Source organism: Lithobates pipiens, unplaced genomic scaffold, assembly GCF_037356315.1.
Source record: "Lithobates pipiens isolate NorthernLeopardFrog02 unplaced genomic scaffold, aLitPip1_a1.2 Scaffold_10, whole genome shotgun sequence".
NCBI lineage: Eukaryota > Metazoa > Chordata > Amphibia > Anura > Ranidae > Lithobates > Lithobates pipiens.
In genome coordinates, this window is record NW_027507686.1 from 240244190 (window position 1) to 240272003 (window position 27814).

Consider the following 27814-nt stretch of genomic DNA (forward strand, 5'->3'; position numbering starts at 1 on the left):
CTTAAATTCAGTTTACTGTATCAGATCAGGCAGCAATTGTGATTGGTTGCCAGAGGTTACAGCATATCGTTACCGCTTAATGACTGGTTGCTAGAGGTTACAGCACACATTACAGCTCACTGATTAGTTGCTAGAGGTTACAGAAAATGATTTCTGCTTGTTAATTGGTTGCTAGAGATTACTGTACAATAATACTGCTCACTGATTGGTTGCTAGAGGTTACAGGACATCATCTGCTCACTGCAGGGGGGCATGATATACATATGAATGCCACCTTTATTTACATATCAATGCTGCCGGCCACAGCTATTTACTTAGTAATGCTGCCGCTATTTACATATGAATGGCAGTTATTTACATGTAAATACAGGGTCTGCAGGTGAGTCATATGAACAATAGGGCAGAGCTGGGCAGCATTAGTAGCAGCACTTCACACTGAGATATCGGGACACAGCACAGGACTAAAACTTCAAGGGACAAGGGAATTTAAACTGGGATAGTTGGCAAGTATGAGGCAGCTGCTTTGAGCCCCACAACAATGACAGGGCCTAGGGCAGCTGCCCCTTTTGCCCTGCCATAAAGAGGGCCCTGCAGTGCACCATGCACACGGGTGACTGGAGGTGGAGGGTGACTAGCAGAGCTCCATGCTTGACTATCGCACTGGCTGCTCTTTAGTTGTGCATTCCCTGCATGACCTGTGTCCTCGGCCGGCTCCTTAGAGTACCCCTCTACTGCTCCATGCATTGCCGCTCAGTCCAATGTCTGTTCTCCCCAGCCAGAGTCCCCCCCCCCCCCCCCCCGAGTCCAGCCCACAATGCACTGCATACTTCTCCCAGGTAAACAAACTTTAAGCACACAGATGCAGTGCAGCACTATGAGAGCCGGCTCCCCGGAGGACACTGCAGGCTTGTCTGCCAGCCCTCCTCAACCCGTCATACACAGATGATGAAAGGTCTTTCTGGGAGATATGCTGATCGTCCGTCCAGCACACTGGGTGGAGCCCAGGCCAACATGGATGAGTGCGTGGCCTGCAGCTTGGTCATGGTGAGTGAGAGGACCCCATCCCCCACACACCATTACATACCCCCTCCATCTCCCCCTAGGGACAGGGGCCCCTTCTCACATGGGGACAGGGACCCCCATCTCCCATGGGGACAGGGACCCCTTCTGATCTGGGGGCAGTAACTTCATCTGCCCTGCAGAAAAGGACCTCATCTCTTCTGGGGACGGGGACCCCATCCTGCCTAGGGACAGCCCCCCAATGGGGAACCTAAAAATGTAATAAAAAACTAATAAAAAAAACTACTGATGCCAGTGGTGGAACTACAGGGCTCACAAAGGTCATACCTGTGTCCACGCTCTGGAGTTCCACCGCCAGACTCGGAGGGAAGGGTCCTGGATGGGGTTCTGGGGGGCCCTTCATGGTTTCTTGCATCGGGGCCCTGAAGGTTCTAGTTACAGCACTGACTGTGACATACTGAAGCAGAGCATGATCCACTCCCTTCAGAGACTGGACCGCAGGGCAGTATTCCAACATGATAACGACCCCAAACAGACCTCCAAGACAACCACTGCCTCGCAAAGCAAGCTGAGGGTAAAGGTGATGGCCTGGTCAAGCATGTCTCCAGACCTAAACCCTATTGAGCATCTGTGGGGCATCCTCAAAGGGAAGGTGGAGGAGTGCAAGGTCTCTAACATCCTACAGCTCCGTGATGTCATCATGGAGGAGTGGAAGAGGACTCCAGTCAGGGCCGTCTTTAATATTGATTGGACCCTGGGCAAAATTTTTCTTAGGGCCCCCCCTCCCCCCATGCAATTTCGCTCTCCACCTTCTCTAAGACATACAATAAATAGCAGCTAGACTTAAAATCAGTTTACTGTATCAGATCAGGCAGCAATTGCGATTGGTTGCCAGAGGTTACAGCATATCATTACTGCTTACTGATTGGTTGCTAGAGGTTACAGCACTCCTTAAGGCTCACGGATTAGTTGCTAGAGGTTACAGCACATTTCTGCTTGTTGATTGGCTGCTAGAGATTGCTGTACAGTAATACTGCTCACTGGTTGCTATAGGTTACAGCACATCTTCTCCTCATTGCAGGGGGGCATGATATACCTATGAATGCTGCCTTTATTTACATATCAATGCAGTTGGCCTCAGCTATTTACATATGCATGTCACTGCTATTTACATATGAATGCCAGTATTTACATGTAAACACAGGTCTGCAGGTGAGTGACCTGTACACAACAATAGGGCAGCATTAGTAGTAGCACATGACTAAAACTTCAAGGGACAAGAGAATGTAAACTGGGATAGTTGGCAAGTATGAGGCAGCTGCTTTGGGCCCCACAACAATGACAGGGCCCAGGGCAGCTGCCCCTTTTGCCCTGCCTTAAAGACGGCCCTGACTCCAGTGACAACCTGTAAAGCTCTGGTGACCTCCATGCCCAAGAGGGTTAAGGCAGTGCTGGAAAATAATGGCGGCCACACAAAATAATGACACTTTGGGCCCAATTTGGACATTTTCACTTAGGGGTATACTCACTTTTGTTGCCGGCGGTTTAGACATTAATGGCTGTGTGTTGAGTTATTTTGAGGGGACAGCAAATTGACACTGTTATACAAGCTGTACACTCACTACTTTATATTGTAGACAAGTGTCATTTCTTCAGTGTTGTCACATGAAAAGATAGAAGAAAAGATTTACAAAAACGTGAGGGGTGTACTCACTTTTGTGAGATACTGTATATATATATATATATATATATATATATATATATATATATATATATATATATATATATATATATATATATATATATATATATATATATATATATATATATATATATATATATATATACAAATCAACACCTGTTATATAACTGTTGATTGCAGAATTGCTGGCTGACATTGGTAGAAATTATTACAATTTACAAAAAAAAAAAATGTATAATATAAATCATATTCATAATTAATTATATATATATATATATATATATATATATAATTCTAATAATATATATTCATATTGTTTAAATATGTAATCAATCGGGCTTCTGAAATATGTAACACCTGCACGCCTCCCAGCAAAGCTGAACGTGGATTGCTGGGACTTGTAGTCCTCCATGTTTCCTCCTTGCCCAATGACAGCTCACATGTGTCCCCCGCCCCGCAGCCTCTGGCTCCGCCCCCTAGCGCGCTGATATTTTCAAAATAAAGTTACTTTGTATCAGCAGCTGTCAGTGAGTGGGCGGGGCAGGGTTCCGCTGTGTGTGGGTGGAAGCTGCGCTTCGGGTGGTACATTACGGTAGTGCGGCGCTGTCAGGTATTACGGTGAGGAATTGTGACAGCGGGGAGCTGAGCGGGACACGTCGGGGGATCGGCGGCGTGTGCAGCGGATGTGTTCCCGGGACAGCCGGCACTGATCGGGGCTCACCGCGACCGGGAGAGGAGAGCCGAGCAAATACAGGTCAGTACGACGGGTTCACTGCGACTCTGCGACTCTGCATGGGGCAACTGTGCCTGGTATTCTCCCCCCTTCTCTGTGCATACATGGGTCCTTCCCCCCCCTCCCTCCTATACATAACTGGGTGCTGCCCCCCCCCCCATGCTGACTATAGATAACTGGGTGCCCCCCCCCATACTGAACATTCATGACTGGGTACAAACCTCCCCCCCCCCCCCCATACTGAATATAATAACCGGGTGCTATTGTCCCTCCTCAATATTGACTATACACAGTTGGGTGCTACTGTCCCCCCCCCCCCCCCAAATACTACTGACTATACATATACATGCTTTTTGTTAGATGACATTGTTTCACTTTTAATAACAATTCAGGTGATGGGCACCTATTTTTTTTTGCTATGTGTAATACTTAAATTGTGCAATAAAATATTTCCCTTTCCTAAAACAGCTTGGACTGCCCATGACTCTTCTCAGGGGGTCCCTTTCCCCCTGTTTCCTATTTATTTAATTTATTAATCCCAGTCCCGGAGAGCGCTCCGTATTTGGTGAATCTGTAATTCTAGGGATGCAGCACCTGTATGCACAGCTAATTAGTGGTGCAGCGGACACACAATAGTGAGTTTATGACCTCCATTTTTTTTTTTTTTTTTTTTTATTCTACCGACTATACATAATTGGGAGCTCCTGCTCCCTTGTACTCTGTAGGTAATTTTGGTGCTGCTTCCCCCCCTCCTGTAGGTAATGATGGTGCCACTACCCCGCCCACCTTGTACTCCTGTAGGTAATGATGGTGCCACTACCCCCCCCCACCTTGTACTCCTGTAGGTAATTTTTGGTGATGGTGCCACTACCCCCGCCCACCTTGTACTCCTGTAGGTAATTTTTGGTGCTGGTGCCCCCTGCCCCCCTTGTACTCCTGTAGGTAATTTCGGTGCTGGTGGGCCCCCCCGTACTCCTGTAGGAAAATTTGCTGGTGGGCCCCCCCCCTGTACTCCTGTAGGTAATTTCGGTGCTGCTGCTCCCCCCCCATATTCCTGTAGGTAATGTTGGGGGTGCTGTTGCCCCCCCCCCCCCCCCCCCACTGTACTCTTATTGTATGGAACTAGATGCTGCTCCAACCCCCCCCCCCCCCCCACTTCTGATCCACTGCAGTCAAACTCCATGGAACTAAGTGCTGCTGATCCCCTCTACCCTACCTGTAGATTCTGCTGCACCCCTGTGCTGACTGTATGGAACTCGGTTCTGCTGATTCCCCCCTCCGTACCCCGACTATAAGTAGGCACTGCTTGTACTCTATCTGTATGTTACTCGGTTTTGCTGATCTACTGTATAAGGACTATAAGGTAATCGGGTAATGCTGTTCCCTTGTACGTTGGGTGCTGCTGCTCTCCCCTATTCTTTGTATAAATGTGTGCTGCAGCTATCCTGTCCTCCATAAGTAAGTGGGTGCAGCTCCCCTGTACTCTGCAAGTAAGTGGGTGCTGCTTCTCTTCTGTACACTGATTGCATGCAACTTTGTGCTGGTGCTCCACTGCACTCTAGTTGGGTAACTGTGTGTTGCTTATACCCTGTCCCCTGACCAGGGCCGTCTTTAAGGCAGGGCAAAAGGGGCAGCTGCCCTGGGCCCTGTCATTGTTGTGGGGTCCAAAACGGCTGCCTCATAATTGACAACTATCCTGGTTTAAATTCCCTCATCCCTTGAAGTTTTGGTCCCGCGCTGTGTCCCGATATCTCAGTGTGAAGTGCTGCTACTAATGCTGCCCAGCTCTGCCCTGTTGTGCACAGATGACTCGCCTGCAGACCTGTGTTTACATGTAAATAACCAGCATTCATATGTAAAATAGCGGTGGCAATACTAAGTAAATAGCTGCGGCGGGCGGCATTGATATGTGTATCATACTCCCCTGCAGTGAGGAGATGATGTGCTGTAACCTCTAGCAACTAATCAGTGAGCCATAATATGTGTGCTGCAACTTCTAGCAACCAGTCAGTAAGCAGTAAAGATATGCTGTAACTGCTGGCAACCAATCGCAATTGCTGCCTGATCTGATAAAGTAAACTGATTTTAAGTCTAGCTGCTATTTATTGTATGTCTCAGAGCAGGTGGAGAGTGAAATTGCATGAGGGGGGGGGGGGCAAGAACATTTTTGCCCAGGGTCCAATCAATATTAAAGAGGGCCCTGACTGTACGGAAGTTGGTGCTGTTGCTTCCCTGATATTCTAATTTATAAATAACTGTGTTCTGTTGCTCTCCTGTCCTCCATAAGTAAGTGGGTGCTGCTGCCCCCTGCCCCCCTGTACGCTGCAAGTAATTGGGCACTGCTGATCCTCTATGTACCCTAGCTGTATAGAACTGATAGCCGCTGCTCCTGTTCCTCTGTACATTGGCTGTATAGAACTCGGTGCAGCTTCCCCAACCCCCCGTACCCTGACTGTATATCTGAGGCTCTGCTAATTTCCCATCCGTGCACCCCGGTTCTATATAACTGGGTGCTGAATTTCCTCTGTCACTGCACCCAGGCTGTATGTAATTTTATTACACTGCTCCCCTTTCACTTACTGTATAAATTGGGTGCTTCTAATAGCCCTTATTCATGTGTGTTCCCCCACACAAGAATGCACCCCCCCCCCATATGTAACTGGTTGCTGCCTCACTCCGCTGTGACTACGTACACGCAGCGGCATCTTTTGTGCATCTCTCATTTGTTATCTCAAATGAGTAGTCTTTATAATATGACGCATTTGTCCCCATCTAGGTGCAGCACCCCTATATGTAACACTTATCTCTTACTAGGTGTATGTGGGTGCTGTCTGCGAGCTGCACTACCAGAAGGAGCTGTGTGTTCCCCCTTCGTATGCAACTGCCGTGTCCCAACCTCTGTGAACTTCATTTTGGTGAATTGCTTTAACCCTTCATGTAATTTTAAGCAACTGGGTGCACATTATGCATTCTTATGACTGTGTCCGTAACCCCCCACCCTTATGTTTTGCTCCCCCAAATACCTGGGCAATGCATCTGCTAGAATTCTATGCATCTAGGTGCTCAGCTGTGACTCCTGCTGCTATCTCTGACAGCGTGTACCCATCTTTCTTTAATAATGACCCTTCTAGAGTCCCTACTTGCCTAGAAGTGGGTGCTGCTGGTACTCTGTATACCCTGTACTCTGTATACCCTGTACTCTGTATACCCTGTACTCTGTATACCCTGTACTCTGTATACCCTGTACTCTGTATACCCTGTACTCTGTATACCCTGTACTCTGTATACCCTGTACTCTGTATACCCTGTACTCTGTATACCCTGTACTCTGTATACCCTGTACTCTGTATACCCTGTACTCTGTATACCCTGTACTCTGTATACCCTGTACTCTGTATACGTCCAAATACAACATGCCCCTTTTCATGAGAATGTTAACTCTGCAGCAGAGAACTAGGGATGTGCAACTGTTCGTGTTCCTAGTTCTCAGACTGGATGTCAATTAGTCAATTAGCAAAATTAGAGTTATTGTCAAGTTATCTGATGCTGGTGAACCTGATCTGGGTGTGTAAGTTAAAAAAAGCTCTGGGCACTAAATGGTTAATTAACTGTGCTGGATTACTCCCCCCCCCCCTGTGATTTGGTCATTTGGAATCGGCTTGCAGGATTGCATTCACCAGTGTGCCCACACACACCTCCTGTATGTCTGGTGGGTTAATGGGTGCTGTAGTAGGTTGCACCTAACCAATTTCCATGGTTGGCATAATAAGATGGTCTCTGTCACTGCATCAATCTAGACTGCCTCACATCCACCCTAAAATAAGGCATGGCTGCTGCTTTCGTATTTCTGTTGGTCCCTCTGCCTGCGTCACTGCCTCTGTCACGGGCTGTTGGCATCAGGGCGTACCCCCACGCATCTTACAAATGCATACGCGTTCGCCCCCCCCCCCCCCCCCAAAAAAAAAAAAAGATGGTGCTTTGGTACCATGTGTTTTGGAGTGGGGCAATTTATAAAAAAAAAAAAAAAAATGCTTGCACCTTTTTACACACACAGGGCATTGGACTGCACAAAATACGCATCACATGGGTACGCGTAAAGTGCACGGTCTCAAATGCATCGCTTGGTGTAAATTATTGTTATTTCTTTTTATTTTTTATTTTTTTTTATGGCTCTGATGAACTATTGGTGAAATTTCAACATGTGCCAAATTGTCAGTCACAAATTGTGACAAATTATCTATTTTGTCTCATAAGGAGTCGTGCGCCACTGACTGGCGCATAATGTTCGTATTACTAAGCGCTCAAAATATATGCACAAATTGAGATCTTTGTGTAAAAAGTTACAAATAAGGACGCACCTGCCGCTTTCAAATGGAATATGTATTGTGAATCATTGTTCATTTGTTGCGATATATAATGTATAAACATTTTCACTACAATGTTGCAATGCTCTTTTTACCTTTGCAGTGGGCCCCCCCCCCCCCCCCCCCCCCACACTGCCAGGGTTAAATGGTAATTTTATCCTAAGTGCTCATGCACACGGACGTTTTAAAAAACTGGCTGCAAAGCTAGCTCCGATGCCTGGAAAAATTGTTGTTAAAAACGTGATTTTTACCGCGTTTTGCATTGGCGTTTTTGCGTGTTTTTTAGCGTTAAGTAGCGTTTTTTTAAGAAACACATCTCTTGGCTATAGCACTCAGAAAACAAAGAAAATATGTTGCGCGTTTTTGCGCGTTTTCCCGCGATTCGCGTTTTTACAGCTCTAGCTCCACGCCACGGAACGCACTGGTCCTGGGTTTTTTTTACAGCTTAAAAACGCCTATGCCATTTGCAGCTCAAAAACGCCTAGGTGGGCATGAAGCCATAGACTAACATGGACAGCCGTTTTTAAGCTGCAAAAAAAGCTCAAAAAAGTGGCTGTAAAAACGTCCGTGTGCATGAGGCCTAAGTGTAGAGGTGAAAGGTTTATTACTTTTCTTATTCCTCACTCTAGTAGAATCCATTCAGGGTTATGTCTGTGATGGGGTTCCAGCGTTGGGCTCCAAGTTTTATCGGTCATTTTGATTTACAGAACATACCGTACTTGTTCTACAAATGCACTTTTAATGCAGGATATGTCCATGATCTTTGATTTCCAGAGATTTGGGGTTTTCTAAAAGAGTAAGTGCTGCAGAAACTAGCTGCTTTTGGACTGCTCTTCTCTAATTGAAGCTCTTCTATGAGCTGTCTAGACAAAGCGGAAGGTGCTCGTAGGCAGTGTTAATTTCATCGACTAAATGAATACTGTTTTTAGATGACTAAAATACAACTAAAACTAAAATGCCATTTTAGTCAAAAGACTAAAACTAAATTGAAATTTGACTTCAAAATTAACACTGGTCTGTAGTGCATGTTCATACTTCAATACCATAAATAATAACATTCGATTTTTCACTCCAGCGGTATATAATGAGTTTGGAAATTGTAGAGAAATGTTAACTAATGCATTACAGTTACACCCATTCGATTTTAGTTTACTAAAACGTAGGACCTTTTAGTTGCCAAAAAACGTACTGGAGATTTAGTCAACTAAATACGACTAAAACAATTGCAGAAGACTAAAATGGGACTAAAAGTAAAATTCCTTTTTACTCCTAAGACTAATGCCGCATACACACGGCTGGAATTTCCAATGGAAACAGTCCGATGGGAGCTTTTCATCTGATTTTCCGACCGTGTGTATGCCCATCAGTCTTTTTTTTTTTTTTTCTCTCACCATTTCTGACAGTCTTTAGATTGAGAGTCTGTTCTTAATTTTTCCGACGGAAAACCTTTCTATTGGATTTTTGGATCCTGTGTATGCAATTCTGACACTCAAAATTCCGACGCATGCTCGGAAACAATTCGATGCATGCTGGGAAGCATTAAACTTCCCTTTTATTTATTTTTTATAGCGCCGTTGAACGTGTTGTATGTCGCCGTGTTATTGACCATCGGAATTTGGTGTGACCGTGTATAGGCAAGACAGTTTAAGCTAAGCGAAATTCCGTCGGAATTCCAATGAGAAAACCATCGGAGATTTTTTCTGACGAGAATTCCGATCGTGTGTACGCAACATAAGACTAAAACTAAATCCAAATGAACGCTGCTTGTAGGTGCTGGAGCTTTCGAGTAGGCTTTATTTCAGCAAAGCAGTTAGGAATGGCCTAGTAAATGTGAAAAGAAGCTCAGTGCCAGCAAAAACCGTGAATGGAATATAGATTTAGTTGAATATAATTATCTTTCTATGATTAACTGCTATGTAACTTTTTTTTTTATACTAATTAAATATGTATGATGGTTCTTGTATCTTTTATTTGTCACATTTAGAAAGTTGACATTGCCTATATGACAGATATGCAGGAAGAATCTGTTTGATCTTGTTATTAGTGCTAAGAAGTGGCATGCGTGTCTGCTTTGCCTGAATATGGCAACAATTTGCTTGTAATTGATTGTATTTGGGCAATACTTGGGATCAAGATGGTTATATAATGAAATTAAAGTGGTCCTGCTTTATAGAGCGCTCCTCATGCAGCATTATGGAGAGAAAAAAAAAAATAAAAAATCGTCCTGCAAGGTTCTCCAGGAATGGGTCAAGGCATCCTGCCACCAACAGCTGCCATTGTTCCCAGATCTGTGGAAGCTGAATCCGCTCTGGTGAGGATTCCTATATTTGTTTGTGGCATTTTTTGTGGTCAAAAGCTGGTTGAGATTGCTAAAAAGTTGCCAGAATGTATGGCCAAATATTACCTGCCTTTCACAAGTTATTATTACCTGCAGCTGTGTGTCTTGTCTTTGTAACTTTACAAAGTACCAAAACAGTAGTGGATACTTGGAATAGATTTGCAGCAAAAAAGTGTGTGTGTGTGTCTGTCTCGCTCGCTCTCTATCGCGCTCTCGCTCTCTATCGCGCTCTCGCTCTCTATCGCGCTCTCGCTCTCTATCGCGCTCTCGCTCTCTATCGCGCTCTCGCTCTCTATCGCGCTCTCGCTCTCTATCGCGCTCTCGCTCTATATCGCGCTCGCGCTCTATATCGCTCGCGCTCTCTCTCTCGCGCTCTCTCTCTCTCGCGCTCTCTCTCTCTCGCGCTCTCTCTCTCTCGCGCTCTCTCTCTCTCTCTCTCCGCTCTCTCTCTCTCTCTCTCTCGCTCTCTCTCTCTCTCGCGCGCGCGCTCTCTCTCTCTCGCGCTCTCTCTCGCGCTCTCTCTCGCGCTCTCTCTCGCGCTCTCTCTCGCGCTCTCTCTCGCGCTCTCTCTCGCGCTCTCTCTCGCGCTCTCTCTCGCGCTCTCTCTCGCGCTCTCTCTCGCGCTCTCTCTCGCGCTCTCTCTCGCGCTCTCTCTCGCGCTCTCTCTCGCGCTCTCTCTCGCTCTATATCGCGCTCGCGCTCTATATCGCGCTCGCGCTCTATATCGCGCTCTCTCTCTATATCGCGCTCTCTCTCTATATCGCGCTCTCTCTCTATATCGCGCTCTCTCTCTATATCGCGCTCTCTCTCTATATCGCGCTCTCTCTCTATATCGCGCTCTCTCTCTATATCGCGCTCTCTCTCTATATCGCGCTCTCTCTCTATATCGCGCTCTCTCTCTATATCGCGCTCTCTCTCTATATCGCGCTCTCTCTCTATATCGCGCTCTCTCTCTATATCGCGCTCTCTCTCTATATCGCGCTCTCTCTCTATATCGCGCTCTGTCAGACTATATGTACCACTGGGTTTTCTTTTTGCCGTCGCCATACAGAGATTTCCCAGCATGTCACTCCCAACAGAAATGTCTGTAAATGGGCAGATTTCTCCTCCTATATCAACTAGGTCAGTGATGGCGAACGTTGGCACCCCAGATACTTTGGAACTACATTTCCCATGATGCTCATGCATTCTGCAGTGCCATTGAGCATCATGGGAAATGGGGTGCCAAAGTTCGCCATCACTGAACTAGGGGGATATGCCTGCCAGTTCTTAAATGTCAGTTTAGCCACAAGACCCCTGTTAGTACCCACCTTTTGATATAGCGTGTCCTAAAAGGGATGCCCACACCTCCCAGGTGGACTTCCACCCATAAAGGCATGTAGAGATTTGCATCCCCAGAGATGGCCCACTGCTTTCGCCAGGGCTCCTGTGGGGAGTACTTAGACGGGGTGCTGGGATGATTCCAGGAAGCTTTGTACAGCACCCCACTAGATGTGATCTGCATTGTAATGCATAGAGAAGCACAGAGACCCAGTGATGACGTGACTAGTTCTAAGGTACATAATGAAAATCAAAAGATTTTAACTTTTTCATTATTGTGTTGAAAGGAGGAACCAGGAAAAGCAAAATTTTAAGCAGATTAAAAACTTCAGCCATACTAGGTGACTTTGAACAATATCCCCCCCCTCCTTCCTTTTACAAAAAATGTCTTTCAGCATGTTGGCAGTTCTCTGTGCACATAAATGTCTGCCACATTTGCGAGGATCTGAGCCAGCAAATGCACGGATCTCACTGCCAGTATCCTCATTAAACAAGCCATCTACCAGAATATTAACATTTATTATAAAAAAATTATAGTCTATTACGGTGCCTTGCAAAAGTATTCAGCCCCCACCCCCCTTGGCATTTTCCGTGTTGTTTTGCCTCACAACCTGGAATTATCATGGATTGTTTGAGGATTTGCATAATTTAATTTACAGAACCATGCCCACAACTTTTGAAGGTGTGTGTGTGTGTGTGTGTGTGTTTTTGTTTGTTTGTTTGTTTTTTTTTTTTTTTTTTGTGAAGCAAACAACAAATTGGATAAAATAACAGAAAAAACTCCAATGTGCATAACTATTCACCCCTCTAAAGTAAATACTTTATAGAGACATCTTTTGCGGCTGTCGCTTTGGATAAGTCTCTGAGCTTGCCACTGGGATTTTTGCCCATTCCTTCTTGCAAAACTGCTCCAGCTCCTTCGGGTTGCATGGTTTGCACTTGTGAACAGCAACCTTAAGTCTGACAAATTTTCTATTGAATTGAGGTCTGGGCTTTGACTAGGCCATTCTAACACATTTACATGTTTCCCCTTAAACCGCTCAAATGTTGTTTTAGCAGTGTGTTTGGGGTCATTGTCCTGCTGGAAGGTGAACCTCCGTCCTAGCCTCAAATCACACACAGAGTGGTGCAGGTTTTGCTCAAGAATATCCCTGTATTTAGCACCATCCATCTTTCCCTCAACTCTGACCAGTTTCCCAGTGCCGACTGCTGAAAAACGTCCCCACAGCATGATGATGCCACCACCACCATGGATGGTGTTCTTTGGGTGATGTGATGTGTTGGGTTTGCGCCAGACAAAGCGTTTTCTTTGGTCAAAAAGTTCAATTTTAGTCCCACCAGAGCACCTTTGTCCATACGTTGGGGGAGTCTCCCACAGGCCTTTTCGCAAACTCAAAAATGTGCCATTTTTGTTTTTTTTCTGAAAGTAATATCTTTCTTCTGGCCACTCTGCCATAAAGCCCAACTCTATGGAGCATATGGCTTATTGTCGTCCTATGTACAGATACTCCAGTCTCTGCTGTGGAACTCTGCAGCTCCTCCAGGGTTACCTTGGGTCTCTGTGCTGCCTCTCTGATTAATGCCCTCCTTGCCCGGTCTGTGAGTCTTGGTGTGCGACCGTCGCTTGGCAGGTTTGTTGTTGTGCCATGTTCTTTCCATTTGGTTATGATGGATTTGATGGTGCTCCTAGGGATCATCAAAGATTTTGATTTTTTTTTTTTTTTTTTTTTTTTTTTAAATAACCGAACCCTGACTTGTACTTCTCAACAACATTGTCCCTTACTTGTTTGGAGAGTTCCTTGGCCTTCATGGCAGTGTTTGGTTAGTGGTGCCTCTTGCTTAGGTGTTGCAGCCTCTGGGGCCTTTCACAAAGGTGTGTGTGTGTGTGTGTGTGTGTGTCTCTATCTAATTTAGTGTGTAATGACAGATCATGTGACACTTAGATTGCACACAGGTGGACATCATTTCACTAATTATGTGACTTAAGGTAATTGGTTGAGCTTTTTATGGGCTTCATAACAAAGGAGGTGAACACACACACACACACACACGCGCCAATTATCCGTTTTTTTTTTTTTTCCATTTCTGAAAAATAGTTGTTTGTATATATTTTTCTAACTTTACTTTACCAACTTAGACTATTGTGTTCCGATCAATCACATATAATTCAGATTTCAAAAACATTGAACTAAAGGCTGTAATGTAACTAAATAATTAAAAAGGTGTGTGTGTGTGTGTGTATTGTAATAAGTTTACAGAGAAAAGATTTAGTTGCTTAGAGGAATACCTCTTTGATTTAGTTATACAACAAATAAGTACAGTAAAGATATCGTCAAAGGTTAATATAAACACAAACTAAACAACTGACGTATGCGGACGCGCCTCTAAGTGGGACTAATGCTCAGGGTGGTAATGCCTTGACGCTGAGCACCTTCCCACTTCCAGCAACGGCCGTGCAGACACTCACAAAACGCACAGTACGCTATACAGTGCTAGTAAAACAATGTAACACAATATAATTTCTCAAGAGCTCCCCCTGTGGTGAAATGCAATGCTTTGTGTGTGTATATATAGCAGCAACACAAGGCCTTACAGTGAATGGTTTAGTCCCTTGTCTTCTTTCTTCAGCTAGCCATTATACTGCAGTATTTGTATTCCATAGGGTTTGCAGATGATAATGTGACCTAAAATAGTGAACAACAGCAACTTCAATTTATGCCATGTACTTATAACTTCCTTTTATTGAGAATGTACCCCGACTGTCAGTCAATCAGTTCCTAGTAAAGCACAGGCTTTGAGGCCTGATTGAGCACAGTCTCATTGGAAGGAACTGTTCCATGGGACTACAGATCTCAGCAGCACTGTAGTGACTAGTCTATAGTGTGTTAAGTGCTTTATATAAATTCTGGGCAACAGCCCTCTCACCACACCAAGCCTGGACAATTTGATGCCTCTGCTCCGGTGATCTCAGTCCTACCGCCAGCCAGCTCCGTCACATTGCACACTCCCGCAAGACGATCGGGACCCTCAGTTGGCTCCGCCGGGTGTTCTGAATCCTCCGACCCGGCTACACTCTGAGTCAGCAGGCTGTGTCCAGCTTCCCTCTGGTGGCACCCACTTTATTCCATGCCAAAAAGGCCGCGCTCTTCAAAACAACTCCACACAGGTCCCTGCAGGCAGACCACGTGTCCCCAGGGGAAGAGAGCTAGGAAGGCCCCGCCCTTCCTTTTTATACCCTGCCCAGCATGCAGTTCAGTCCCCAGGGTTCATGGGTAGGTGAATGAGGCACTGTGGATAATTGAATCCTTTCACAGAATAATTAAGTCACTTCCTGTATAGGTCTTGTTCCATGCTATTATGTGAAAAATAAACAAGTCTCTTTCACAGTGTATACCACTAGAGGGAGCCAAATACCAACCTAATAGCATTAAACAAATAGTTTGGTCTGACTAAAGAAGAAATGCCCATTTAAATTGGCACCACATCCCAGAATTGAAAATGAAATATAAAGTAGATGGAGGAAATGGGGATTTTAACGGTGCTTTGAATATAGATTCCAGAAGAAAGCAACAATTTTTCTATATATTAAAAGTCAAAGTAAAAAATTGGTTCATACATAAAACATGCAGAGGTTTGCGTATATGGTGGTCTTTGAGGTCAAAAGTGGATTGAACAAGAGTGTTTGTTGCACATTAGCCTGACCTGTTTCGCTGATACGCTTCTTCAGGGGATGTGCAAGCTGTCACCAAAGAGAGAGAGAGAGTGTGTGTGTGTGTGTGTGTGTGTGTAAAATATATATTATATATTATTTGAAAAAAAAAAAATACAAATTTACAGAAACCATGAATTATTAATGGTTGCATCTAATATGGAAGCACATCATCCAACCAACACCACAGAAATCGCGCTTACCTCGAGCCATATCCACCCACTGAGAACCACTGCCTGAAATATCGCACCTGCCAAAAAAAAACAGGATTTTGTGTCCCCATACGGTCATAGAGCAGGAAAAGCCGAGCTACAAAAAGGACGTAAGGAGTATATAATATAAAACAATGCTTGATTCTGCTGTGAACATAAACAGCAGAGAGCGAAAGATACATGTTTATATCTTTTCCAAAGAAATTTAAATAATAAAAAAACCTAATAGCATTGTCTTGCTATATAACATTACTTGGTAAAGAATCAGAGAGAGAGATGGATGTGTGTTAATAAACCCACAACAGTAACATCCATTGTGTATATGCAGTAAAGCATGCTTGTTATCACTGTGGAACCTAAGGGGTTAATCTTGTGTAAAAATGCTTTTTGATCCTGTCTTCTCTGATCCTCCCCTCCCTCCACTGTCCCCAATCCATCTGCTGATAGAACAGAGCCTTTTGAAGTCACTCTGCACACGCTCCAGTTTGGTGTGTACTCATCCTACAAGCTTTAACCAGACACTGATAGAAGTCACAAGACTGCTATATACTGCTGATGAGAAAAAGGTATTTAGCAGTTTATATTTACTAAAATAATTGCACTTCCATGTTCTGCGGGAGACCAGATATAGTGATTGGAGGCTCCTGGGTTTAGTAACACTTTTTTTTTTTTTTTTTTAACCATCAGCGTACTATCAAGTTGCGCTGAAGCATTTTCCGAGAGCGAGCAATATAAATAAGGATCGAGAAACGCAGCATTGCCGGAGCCCACCTGATCGACAGCCTGCTTTCTCATGCATATGAGTTCCTCCCACTAAATTGCAGCTTCCGCCGTGCCTAGGTGACAGGTACACTTTAATTATAGAGCGCTGTAGAGGAACTAAAATACTTTTTAACAAGCTAATACGCAGGTTGTTCTGCTGATGGCGCTTTTTATTATGTGTGTGCAGCTATTATTGTTGCCCGCAGGGTGGAGGACCGGGAGGCGCTCTGTGGTTGGAGGAGACGCTTTCTGGTCTCTGACCCTTCCTGTGTAGCCAGACGGCTGTGGGAAGAAACGATTTACTATTGTATCCTGCGGGGTTTACTACAGAGCAGAGGTGTGGTTCCAAATATTTACATTGTACATCACTCTTCTGTAACTATGTATCCAATTTTATATCTTTTTGGTGTGTTTACCAAATATCATCATTTTAGTCCCGGAGCTCAATGACACTCATTATGGAAATAAACATCTTGCAAGAGATGTAACTTTCTTTTTAATCTTTTCTTTAGGGCTTGTGTGCAAATGTGTTTACAAATGCATTAGCAAGAAAAATGTATTTCAGTAAGCTTAGTTTACACTATTGTGGTATTAAAGCGGAGGTCCACCCTAAAGTGGAGCTTCCGCTCATTGGAACCCTCCCCCCTCCCCCCCCCCCCCCCTCCGGCGCCACAATTGGCACCTTTCAGGGGGGAGGGGGGTGCAGGTACCTGTACAGTACAGGTATCTGCACCCACTTCCGGCGTAGATTCTGCAGAATATACGCCCCTTTCCGCAGAATCTACGCCCCTTTCCGAAAGTCCCCCGCTGCCTGCTGGGAAACACACGGATCCCAGAGACAGCGGGGACCATCCTTATTGCACAGCGCGACTCGCGCATGCACAGTAGGGAACCGGGAAATGAAGCCGAAAGGCTCCACTTCCTGATTCCCATACCCAAGATGGCGGCGGCAGCACCCGAGAGACGATCGAGAGATCGGCTTCGGGTGCCGACATCGCGGGCGCGCTGGGCGGGTAAGTGTCACTATTTTATAAGTCAGCAGCTGCAGTATTTGTAGCTGCTGGCTTTTAAAAAAAATAAAAATAAAAAATAAAAACGGCGGACTCCCGCTTTAAACCCAAAAGCAAACGTTTATTATCTTGCAGCTTCTCCATTCTTAGAAGTGATGGCTGCATTAGTTTTCGTTTTTAGGATTTCTTTCTTCCATTTTCACCTGGTGATCTGGTCAGTAACTCCTGTTTTTCAAAAGAACAAACTCTCTTGCAGATGCATCAATTACAGGGATTAGACAAACCATTTAACTCTGACAGGGGTGCTTAAAGAGGAAGTAAACCCTTTCAAACCACTTTGACCTACAGGTAAGCCTAGATTAAGGCTTACCTGTAGGTCCAAGCAATATCTCCTAAACCTATATGGTTTAGGAGATATTTGCCTGAAAATGGGCACCGCTGTCTACGGCGCATGCGCCGTAGACAGCGGCGCGCAGGCGCACTAAATGCGGCAAGTCCAAGAATGGATTTGCCTAATTTGTCGACTCCCGTGCGCATGCGCGGGAGTGACGTCATCGTGGCTTCGCCGCTGTGATTCGTCGGAGCTGCGAGACGCCACCAGCAAGATGGATGCGGCGGACTACAGGGGACAGCGGCGACTTCGCTGGCTCCTGTGTCAGGTAAGTGACACATAATGAGCTACTATGCGATGCATAGTAGTCCATTATGCTTTACCTTTGCAGGGAAAAAAAAGAGGAAGTAAACCCATCAGGGTTTACTTCCTCTTTAAAATGATCAGCATTTTATTTATGTAAAACCTTTATCCCATAAAGAATAAAAAAACTTGGGTCATCGGTGCAGCCCCATCGGTGCCTTTTTGTTGACGCCCATCTGTGCAAAGAAAACTTACTTATTACAAAGTTTTATAACAGAAACTAAAAACTTTTAATTATTATTTTTTTTTTTTTTTTTATGTTTAGCAAAAAATAAACTCCAGTGATTGAATACCGCTAAAAGAAAGCTCTGTCTGGAGTCGCAGCCATGTTGGAACAGGAAGGGGCCATCCTCAAACTGTTCCCACAAAGTTGGGAGCATGAAATTGTCCAAAATGTCTTGCTGTGCTGCCGCCTTTATAAAGCCTCATACACACGATTGGACTTTAAACAAACTTTAGTGTGGATTTCTGTAGAAAGGGCGTTGGCCGTGAACTTGTATTGCATACACACAGCAGGACTTTCACCAAGTCACTTGGTTTTTCTGCTCTTTACTGCCACCTTTTGGTCAACTTCTGTATTGTTGTCTGATCTTTTGCATTGGTCCTGAGCATGGTTTTCTGTACACACGATCGGCCTTTGCTCCGTCAGACTTATGTTGTCCAAAACGTTTGTCTGTTTGCACAGCCAACGAAAGTTGGATGAAAACCGAAAAAAGTTTGTCTGATGGTGTTTACCCACGGTTGGATGTTGCCTTTAAAACAGCTAATTTGCATGTTTGTTGTCAAAACGTGTGTACGAGCCTTAAGTGTTCCCTTCACTGGAACTAAGGGGCCAAGGCCAACCCCTGAAAAACAACCCCACATCGTAATAACCCATCCCCCCCCTCCCCCCCACCAATTGATTTGGGCCAGTGCACAAAGCAAGGTCCATTAAGTCATGGATGAGCGAGTTTGGGGGGGGGGGGGGTCTTGACTGTCCTGCACAGAGACCTCACCTCAACCCCATAGAACACCATAGTTTGGTTTGCACAAAAGTTATAGTGGTTACAATCAATATACATGTATTAAATAAATAAAAATATATTATTAAATGAAAAACCCTGTAGCAGAATACATATTGGTCTAAAATTGATGAAGAAATTTAGATTTATTTATTTTTAATTTTATTTGGGTACAGCGCCGTGTGCTCGTTTAGTTTTCAGTTAAAGTAATGCAGTGCTGTATCGCAAAAACGGCCTGGGCATGTAGGGGGGGGTAAATCTTCTGGAGCTGAAGTGGTTAATATGCATTGGGTGGTTGTTGTTGTTGTTGTTATTATTTATTTATTTTTCTGTTCGTGTTCCACTAGAGCTAGAAATTTTAAATAAAAGCAGTCAGAACTTTGATTTTCCCACTGCTGGTTACCCGGCTTTGGCAGTAAGGTATTAAAAATGCAGTAAGTGATTTCCGCGTTTTGTTGTGATCTGTTTGACTACGTTTTCCAATTAAATGATCCTTTTGTGTGAGTAATGCCGCAGCGGGCGCCATCCTGCGAGATGCTGAATAACACGGCACAGGAAAGAGTTATTAGGTAACGAGAGTGCCAGGTGTATAATTCGATCACCCCACGTGTTACTTGGCGCCGAACGTCTTCAGTCCCACACCTTCCGCTCAGCTGGGCTGCGTCTTGCCAGCAGCGTCGCGATCTGCACACATCTTCCAGTCATCCCTACTGCTGTGCAGGCTGAGCGAAGCGCATCGGTGAGTGAGGGAAAACCTCGGGGAGATGGGGATGAGAATTACATGGAGAAGAGATTGTGTGAGAGGAACGGAGCGCTAATAATGGGAGAGACAGAACAGAACTGGGGGGGTTATCTGTAAGACTTATAACCTGGGGGGAGGGGGGAGATGCCAGGAAAAGCAGACCGCAATAAGCACTGAAAACAGAACCCTGGGGGAAGGGCACTGGAAGGGGGTTGCGCCCTGGTAGTGGCAAAATCCTAAAGGGGTAGGGAAATGGACTGGCAGGGGCAGAATCCGGGGTGGGGGGGGTTGGGAAATGGTTTCAGGGGCAGAATCTGAGGGGGGTCGGGCAACAGACTGGCAGAATCCAAAGGGGGGGGGGGGTGGGGGTCGGGTGACTGGTCCAGGCACGGGTTGGCAGGGGAAGAAACCCCCAGGTGGGGAGTCTGGCCTTGGGCAGGCATAGTCCCAAGAGGGGGTCTGGCCACAGGCCTTGCGGGGGCAGAATCCGATTGGGGTCGGGCAACAGACTGGCAGGTTCCAGAGTGGAGTCGGGCAATGGTTTCAGAGGCAGTCGGCTGACTGGTGGACAGGATCCAGAGGGGGTTGGGTGACTAGTTGGCAGGATCCAGAGTGGGGGGCCAGGTCTGGTTGGCAGGGGCAGAATCCAGAGCAGTAATTAGCCACAGGCTGGCAGGGGCAGAAACCCCCAGGTGGGAAGTCTGGCCTTGGGCAGGCATATTCCCAAGGGGGGTCTGGCCACAAGCCTTGCAGGGGCAGAATCCTAAGGGGGGGGGGGGCTAACGGGGGCAGATTCCTGGTGGAGGGGGCAGGCCTGGCTATGGGCTGGCAGGGGCAATATCCCGAGGGCTGGTACATTAAGTCTAAACTCCAAACAACTAAACACGGAGATGTAATACAGTTCATATGGTTTGGGTTGTCCATCCAGTCCTGAGATTTGCACAGCTCTCCCACACAGTGCAGACCTGATCTAAGGCAGGAGACCTGATTTTTCCCTGCTGCACTTAACACGTCTTGTTCCTCCCCAACTCTGTAATTGGACAGTGAAAGGGAGGCAGCAAACTGATGAATTTTCCTCTGTCACTTTGCTCTCCCACCCATCTTCATCTTCTCACAACCTGCATTCACTATATCTGATATCCCACAGAATAGCAATTGTTTTACTTCTCTCCCCCCCCCCCCCCCTTTTTTTTTTTTTTTTTTTTTTTTTTTTTTTTTTTCTTTTCTTCTCATCAGCAGTATATAGCAGTCTTGTGACTTCTATCAGTGTCTGGTTAAAGCTTGTAGGAGTTTTTTTATTCTCCTCTGACTGTCCTATGAGGCTTCAGGACCCCTGACCAGAGTGACTCCATATCCTCTGTTGAGGGATAGATTGGGGACAGTGGAAGAAGAGGAGGATCAGGGAAGATGGGTTCAAACAGCCTTTTTATGCAATATAGAGGATTAACCTCGGGGTCAGCCCTATTATGGGTCCATGGGACCCAGATTACCATTTAAGAGGTGCAGCAATACGGGGCGTACTCCCTGCAGTGTCATGCTGCTTGCGCTGCCTCCTGCACATTGGGAGCACCCCTACACTGCTCTCTCCAGAGCGGACAGAAGCCTCCCCCATCCTCTCGGTTTACATGTAAAGGGAGGGGGGGTGGAGACACTGCTGTGCATGTACCTCCCTGTTCTGAGGTCTGTACACCTGTATTGTAATGTGCGGGGGGGGGGGGGGGTGGCGTGTCTGCACTGAGGGGGCAAGGGGGGGGGTGTCTGCACTGAGGGGGCAAGGGGGGGGGTGTCTGCACTGAGGGGGTTTCTATATTGGAGGGGGAGTCTGTACTGAGGGGGGACTATAGTAGTGATGCCACTAGCCAGCTGTAGTAGCCCACAGGGTGTAGGGGAGGTGCCTGGGCCGGGAGTGCCGCTGGCTCAGACCCCGCCCCGATGTACGGTTGGTAGAAGGCCGAGATCCCTGGAGCGCTGATTGTGGAGGTTTGCGCTCCGATGTACAGGGACCTGATATGAAGTCAAATTCAGCTTGTATTTAAGAAAATTTACATTTTAATGTTGTGTTTTTAATTTCTGAAGTTGAATCTTCTTTTTTTTTGTATCCTTTATTTTAATATCTGCCGAGAGTTCAGCAGTAGCAGTGATGGTAGCAGAGAGGCTGACCATGGCAGCGGGTAAGTGGCAGTACTCTGGGGAAGTGATACAGATCCGGGGTCACAGCGGGTGACAGTCAGGACCAGGAGAGCCGTGCCAGGATGGGGACTGACGCACACACGCTCTGACACTGGCACACACACACGCTCTGACACACATGTCACACACTGATTAATGGACACTGATCTCCATGTCCTGGTGGGTAGGTTGTGTTTTAGATTCAGAGGCTGTCCGGGTCTCTGGGATTTTCAGCATTAAGACATCCGATAAATATATAATCCATGGTCTTGGCTTTGAGATTGCACTGGCAGAGAACAATAAGATATAAATGGATGAGAGAGCAAATCTCGCCATTAATCATTTTGCAGCGAGTCGATCCGCCGCACATCGCCCCTGAGATCCGTGTTCTGTGCGCTGGGACTTCACACGCAGCTCGTCTTCTTGATCTTATTACAGCTCCAGTAATTGGCCGCCTGTTTTTACTGGGGAATCTTTGTGTGAATATCAAGCAGCAGCATCTAAAGACCCAAGATGTTACTTTTTTTTTTTTTTTTTTTTTTTTTTTTTTTCATGTAGCAAATATCGGTCGCACACTGCGGTATGGCGGTGCGGAATAACCGTATTTGTTGGAGGGGATGGTCACATCCCGCCTACGTCTTCCAAAGTTGTGTAGTGGTAAAAGAACGTGGTGTGCCATCTCTGCTGGTTTGGGTGGAGCTTGATTGAACCCACCACTGAGGATGGATTGTCCCATGTTTGTGTTTATTTTTTTTTATTTTGTATATTATTATTATTATTATTATTATTATTATTATTTATTTATTTTTGAGAAATCATACTTGCAAAGGTGTATGCAACATCAGTCCCCAGTCGACTCTAAGGTGGAGAACTGAGCAATCAAAGACCGCTGATCATTCAGTTCTTAGTGCCCTTTGAGCAGAAAATTGGAGCACTGGGCTGAAGAGGAGGTGGAGGGGCCTCGGGCTCTGAGCTGGATGCTGGTTTTGCTCTAGGGATTCGGCATCCCCAACCTGCCAGCCAGCCGCTGACTTCTTGAGGTGACTAAGTTCTGGGTACCGATTTACCAGCCACATTCATTGGCTGAGCTGACCTCCAATCCCACGCATGCACAGAAGTTAATTTATCTTGTTATTGCTGAAATTTTACAATGAGCTCAGCAGACAGGTAAGTAACGTTTTAATGTAGTACTCACATAGTACACTGGGGGGGGAAATAATTATTTGATCCCCTGAAGATTTTGCCCACTTACGAAGGAAGGATCTATAATTTTTATCATAGGTTTGTTTTAAATGATCGCGACAGAATATCAACCAAAATACCAGGAAAAAAAAAAACACAATACAAATGTTATAAATTGAGTTGCAGTTCAGTGAGTAAAATAAGTATCTGATCCCCCAAGCAAAACATGACTTAGTACTTGGTGGAGAAACCCTTGTTGGCAATCACAGAGGTCAGACGTTTCTTGTAGATGGTGACCAGGTTTGCACACATCTCAGGAGGCATTTTGGATACACTCTTCTTTACAGATCTTCTCTAAATCCTTAAGGTTTCTTGGCTGTCGCTTGGCAACTTGCAGTTTAAGCTCCCTCCCATAAAATTTCTACAGTATTAAGATCTTGAGATTGGCTAGGCCACTCCATGACCTTTAATGTGCTTCTTCTTGAGCCACTCCTTTGTTGCCTTGGAGGTATGTTTTGGGTCATTGTCATGCTGGAAGACCCATCCTCAATGTTCTGGCTAAGGGAAGAAGGTTCCCATCCAAGATTGTACAATACATGGCCCTGGCCATTGGCCCCTCAATGCGGCAAAGTTGACCTGTACCTTTTAGCAGAGAAACGGCCCCAAAGCATAATGTTTCCACCTCTGTGCTTAACTGTAGGGATGGTGTTCTTAGGGTCATAGTCAGCATTTTTCTTCCTCCAAACACGGCGAGTCGAGTTAACACCAAAGAGCAAAATTTCGGTCTCATCTGACCTCAGCACTTTCTCCCAATCCTTCTCTGAATCATTTAGGTCAGGGATATCCAATTAGTGGACCTCCAGCTGTTGCAGAACTACAAGTCCCATGAGGCATAGTAAGACTCTGACAGCCACAAGCATGACACCCAGAGGCAGGGGTACAATGGGACTTGTAGTTTTGCAACAGCTGGAGGTCCACTAATTGCAGATCCCTGATTTAGATGTTCATTGGTAAACTTCAGATGGGCCTCTACATGTGCCTTCTTGAGGAGGGGGACCTTGCAGGCGATGCAGGATTGCAATCCATGGCTGTGTCTTGTGTTACCAATGGTTTGTTTGGTGACTGTGGTCCCAACTGCCTTGAGATCATTCACAAGCTCCTCCTGTGTAGTTCTGGGCAAATCCCTCACTTTTCTTATGATCATCCTCACCCCATGAGGCAAAATCTTGCATGCAAGACTGAGGGCAATTGGTTATTTTGTATTTCTTGCATTTGCAAATAATCGTTCCAACAGTTGTCTTCTTCTTGCTGATGGTCTTGTAGCTCATTCTAGCCTTGTGCAGGTCTACAATCTTCTCCCTGATGTCCTTTGACGGCTCTTTTGGTCTTGCCCATGATGGTGAGGTTTGAATGAGACTCTGTGGACGGGTGTATTTTATACACATAACGAGTTGTCGTTAGGAGCTCCTTCTTACATTGACAGGATTAATCTGTATACAACATGAGCAAATAATGGAGCCAGAATTATTGTTGGTTGGTAGGCGTCAAATTAGGGCTGCAACTAAAGATTATTTTCATAATCGATTAGTTGGCCGATTTTATTGTTTTCGGTTAAAGCGGAGGTCCACCCTAAAGTGGACCTCCGCTCATCGGAACCCTCCCCCCCCCCTCCGGCGCCACAATTGGCACCTTTCAGGGGGAGGGGGGTGCAGGTACCTGTACAGTACAGGTATTCTGCACCCACTTCCGGGATAGCTCTCTGCGGAAAGGGGCGTAGATTACGCCCCATCCGCAAGTGCCCCGCTGCCTGCTGGGAAACACACAGATCCCAGAGGCAGCGGGGACCATCCTTATTGCGCAGCGCGATTCGCGCATGCGCAGTAAGGAACTGGGAAATGTAGCCAAAAGGCTCCATTTCCTTATTCCCATACCCAAGATGGCGGCGGCAGCACCCGACAAGACGATCTAGAGATCGGCTTCGGGTGCCGACATCGCGGGTGCGCTGGACAGGTAAGTGTCACTATTTTAAAAGTCAGCAGCTGCAGTATTTGTAGCTGCTGGCTTTTAAAAAAAAAAAAAAAAAAAAAAAAACGCGGAGTCCTGGCGGACTCCCGCTTTAATAACCTTAAAAAAAAAAAAAAAAAAAAAAAAGCAATTTATTCTTAAATATCTCTATGCAGTGGTAAATGTAAATAACCAACTATATGGTTAGAGAGAAAAATCTCTAATCCACTCTGAGAACAGACAGAAGAGAGATACTGTATATACTATTAGAGGAGATCTTCCCTCAAAAAAAATGTAATTTGAAGAACATTTGTTTGATTTTCTAATCGTTAGTGGGGGGGTCAAATCGATGTTCATTTTCAACCACAGTGCCAGGAAAATTTGGAAATAGAAAACTGCTTGATGAAAGGAATTTTCAGACAGTGGATGTGGTTTTCGTTCAGAAATTGCACTCATTTTAAAAACAAGTGAAAATTTCAAAACCACATTCTTTCAGCGAATGTACAAAGATTTTTCTTCTGAAAATTGATCCGTGTGGCCAGCATAAGCCTCGGTATGCAGTTTGCTTTTGATCTGTTTCTGCAGTGCTTTTTGCTGTGCGTTTTGATTTTTGCGCACGTGATTTTGCTGTGATTTGAGTTTTTGCATTTTTTTTTTTTTTTTTTTTTTTTGGCCAATTTGTTGTTAGGCAGATTAAAAAACACAATTTGCTGCAAAACCCATTACATGCTTTTCTGCAGCTTCTCCATTGAAGTACATTGAACCAAAAAAGCATTGTTGTGTGTTAAAAAAAATAAGCCCCTGACCGTTTCCAAATAAGCAGCGGCTGAAAAAAGCATAGATGGGAACCATAGGAAACCATGTAAATGAACTGTAGTGCGTTTCTGCAAAAAGCATAAAAAAAAAAAAACCATAGATGTGAACCAGGTCTAAGACGTTTAGTAACATGATGGGGTTAAAAAAAACTATAAGTAGCCCTTTATGCTACAACAAAAAGCAGATGATCAGTACTGTAAGGGGTTAATTATTATTATTTTTTTTTTAACTGTAGAACTGTGAAAGTGGTATTTACAGTAGCGATTATTTGCTATTTTTGTACTATAAAGGGCTCATTTTAGTTTTTTAGTTTTTTTTTTTTTTAACCCCATTATGTTACTGGCCAATTAATCGATTATGAAAATAGTAATCGATTAATTTCATAATCGATTAGTTGTTTCAGCCCTAGGTCAAATACTTATTTTAATCACCGAACTGCAACTCAATTTATACAATTTTTTGTATCATGTGGTTTTTCTGGATTTTTGGCTGATATTCTGTTTCTATCATATAAAATACCCCTATGATAAAGAAATGAAGGGTCTCTAATTTTTATAAGTGGGCAAACTTTAAAGTGGTTGTAAACCAATTACAACCACTTTAACCTACAGGTAAGCCTAGATTAAGGCTTACCTGTAGGTGCAAGAAATATCTCCCAAACCTAAAAGGTTTTGGAGATGTTTGCAGAAATAGCGGCACCCGATGTCTACGGCACATGCGCTGTATACATCGGGCGCAGTGTGCATGCCGTTAGTGGCGGCACCAGCGCGCATGCGCGTGAGGTGAGATTTTATCGCTGCTCCGGCCAGTCACAGCGCCAGAGCAGCAATACCCGGGAAGACACGCAGAGTCAACATGTCAGCGACGGAGAAGGTGAACGAGGGTCACTTCGGGGGGCTTCGATCTCAGATAAGTAATTCATAATGAGCTAGTAAGCTATGCATACTAGCTCCATTATGCAGCCTCATACACACGATGGGACTTTATACAAACTTTCCCGTGAATGTCTGTACAAAGGACGTTGCCCGTGAACTTGTTAAGCATACATACGATCTGACTTTTTCAGCCAACTTTCACCAAATCACGTGGTTTTTCTGCTCTTTACCGCCACCTTTTGGTCAACTTCTGTATTGTTGTCTGATCTTTTGCATTGGTTCTGAGCATGCGTGTTTGTAAAGTCCGATTTGGTTTTGTGTACACACGATCAGACTTTGCTCCATCGGACTTATGTTGTCAAAGTTTGTTCACACAGCCAACAAAAGTACGATTGAAAACCAAAAAGTTTGTCCGATGAAGTGTACACCTGGTCGGATGTTGCCTTAAAACATCAAAAAGTGTGTTTAGGTGTTTGGGCCAATAATGAGCTAGTATGCTATGCATACTAGCTCATTATGCTTGTGTGTGTGTGTGTGGTGTTCCTCTTTCAAAATCTGCAGAGAATCCCAAAAATTATTTTCCCCACTGTACCTCTCTTCTACATTTTAAAATTGCTGTCTATTCCCACCCCAACTTTATATTTTCATAAAGGGGAGAGGAAGAGAGACCTGCTTGGGTGCCCCACAGCAAGCTGCTTGCACTGGGGGGCACTGAGCAGAAGGGAGGGGCCAGTGGGGGACTCGAGAAGAGGAGGATCAGGGCTGCTCTGTGCAAAACTACTGCACAGAGCAGGTAAGTATAACATATTTGTTATTAATGGCTTGGGGTGTGTGTGTGTGTGTGTGTGTGTGTGTGTTCTATCTCCTGGCAGGGAGATCTTATTGTATTTATTACAGTGCTGTCAGTTTACGCAGTGCTTTACATATATAATATACATTTACATTAGTCCCTGCCCCCCCCCCCCCCCCCCCAAGGAGCTTACAATCTAAGGCCCCCAACTCGCTCATACGTACATATACTTGGGCCAATTTTTAGACCGGAGCCAGTTAACCTCCCAGCATGTCTCTGGAGTGTAGGAGGAAACCCGAGTACCCAGAGGAAACCCGCACAGGGAGAGCATGCAAACTCCAGGCAGGGTAGTGCTGGGGTTGGGATTCCAA

General features: G+C 45.2%; 1 protein-coding gene across 1 annotated transcript in view; it reads left to right on the forward strand.

Moving 5' to 3' along the window:
- Window positions 1-3270: 3270 nt before the first annotated feature.
- Window positions 3271-27814, forward strand: part of TP53I11 (tumor protein p53 inducible protein 11) — a 103419-nt gene continuing 78875 nt past the window's right edge. Inside the window, exon 1 of the mRNA XM_077450305.1 lies at window positions 3271-3476. The gene's annotated coding sequence lies outside the window, so the exon portion shown is untranslated. The remainder of the gene's footprint in view (window positions 3477-27814) is intronic.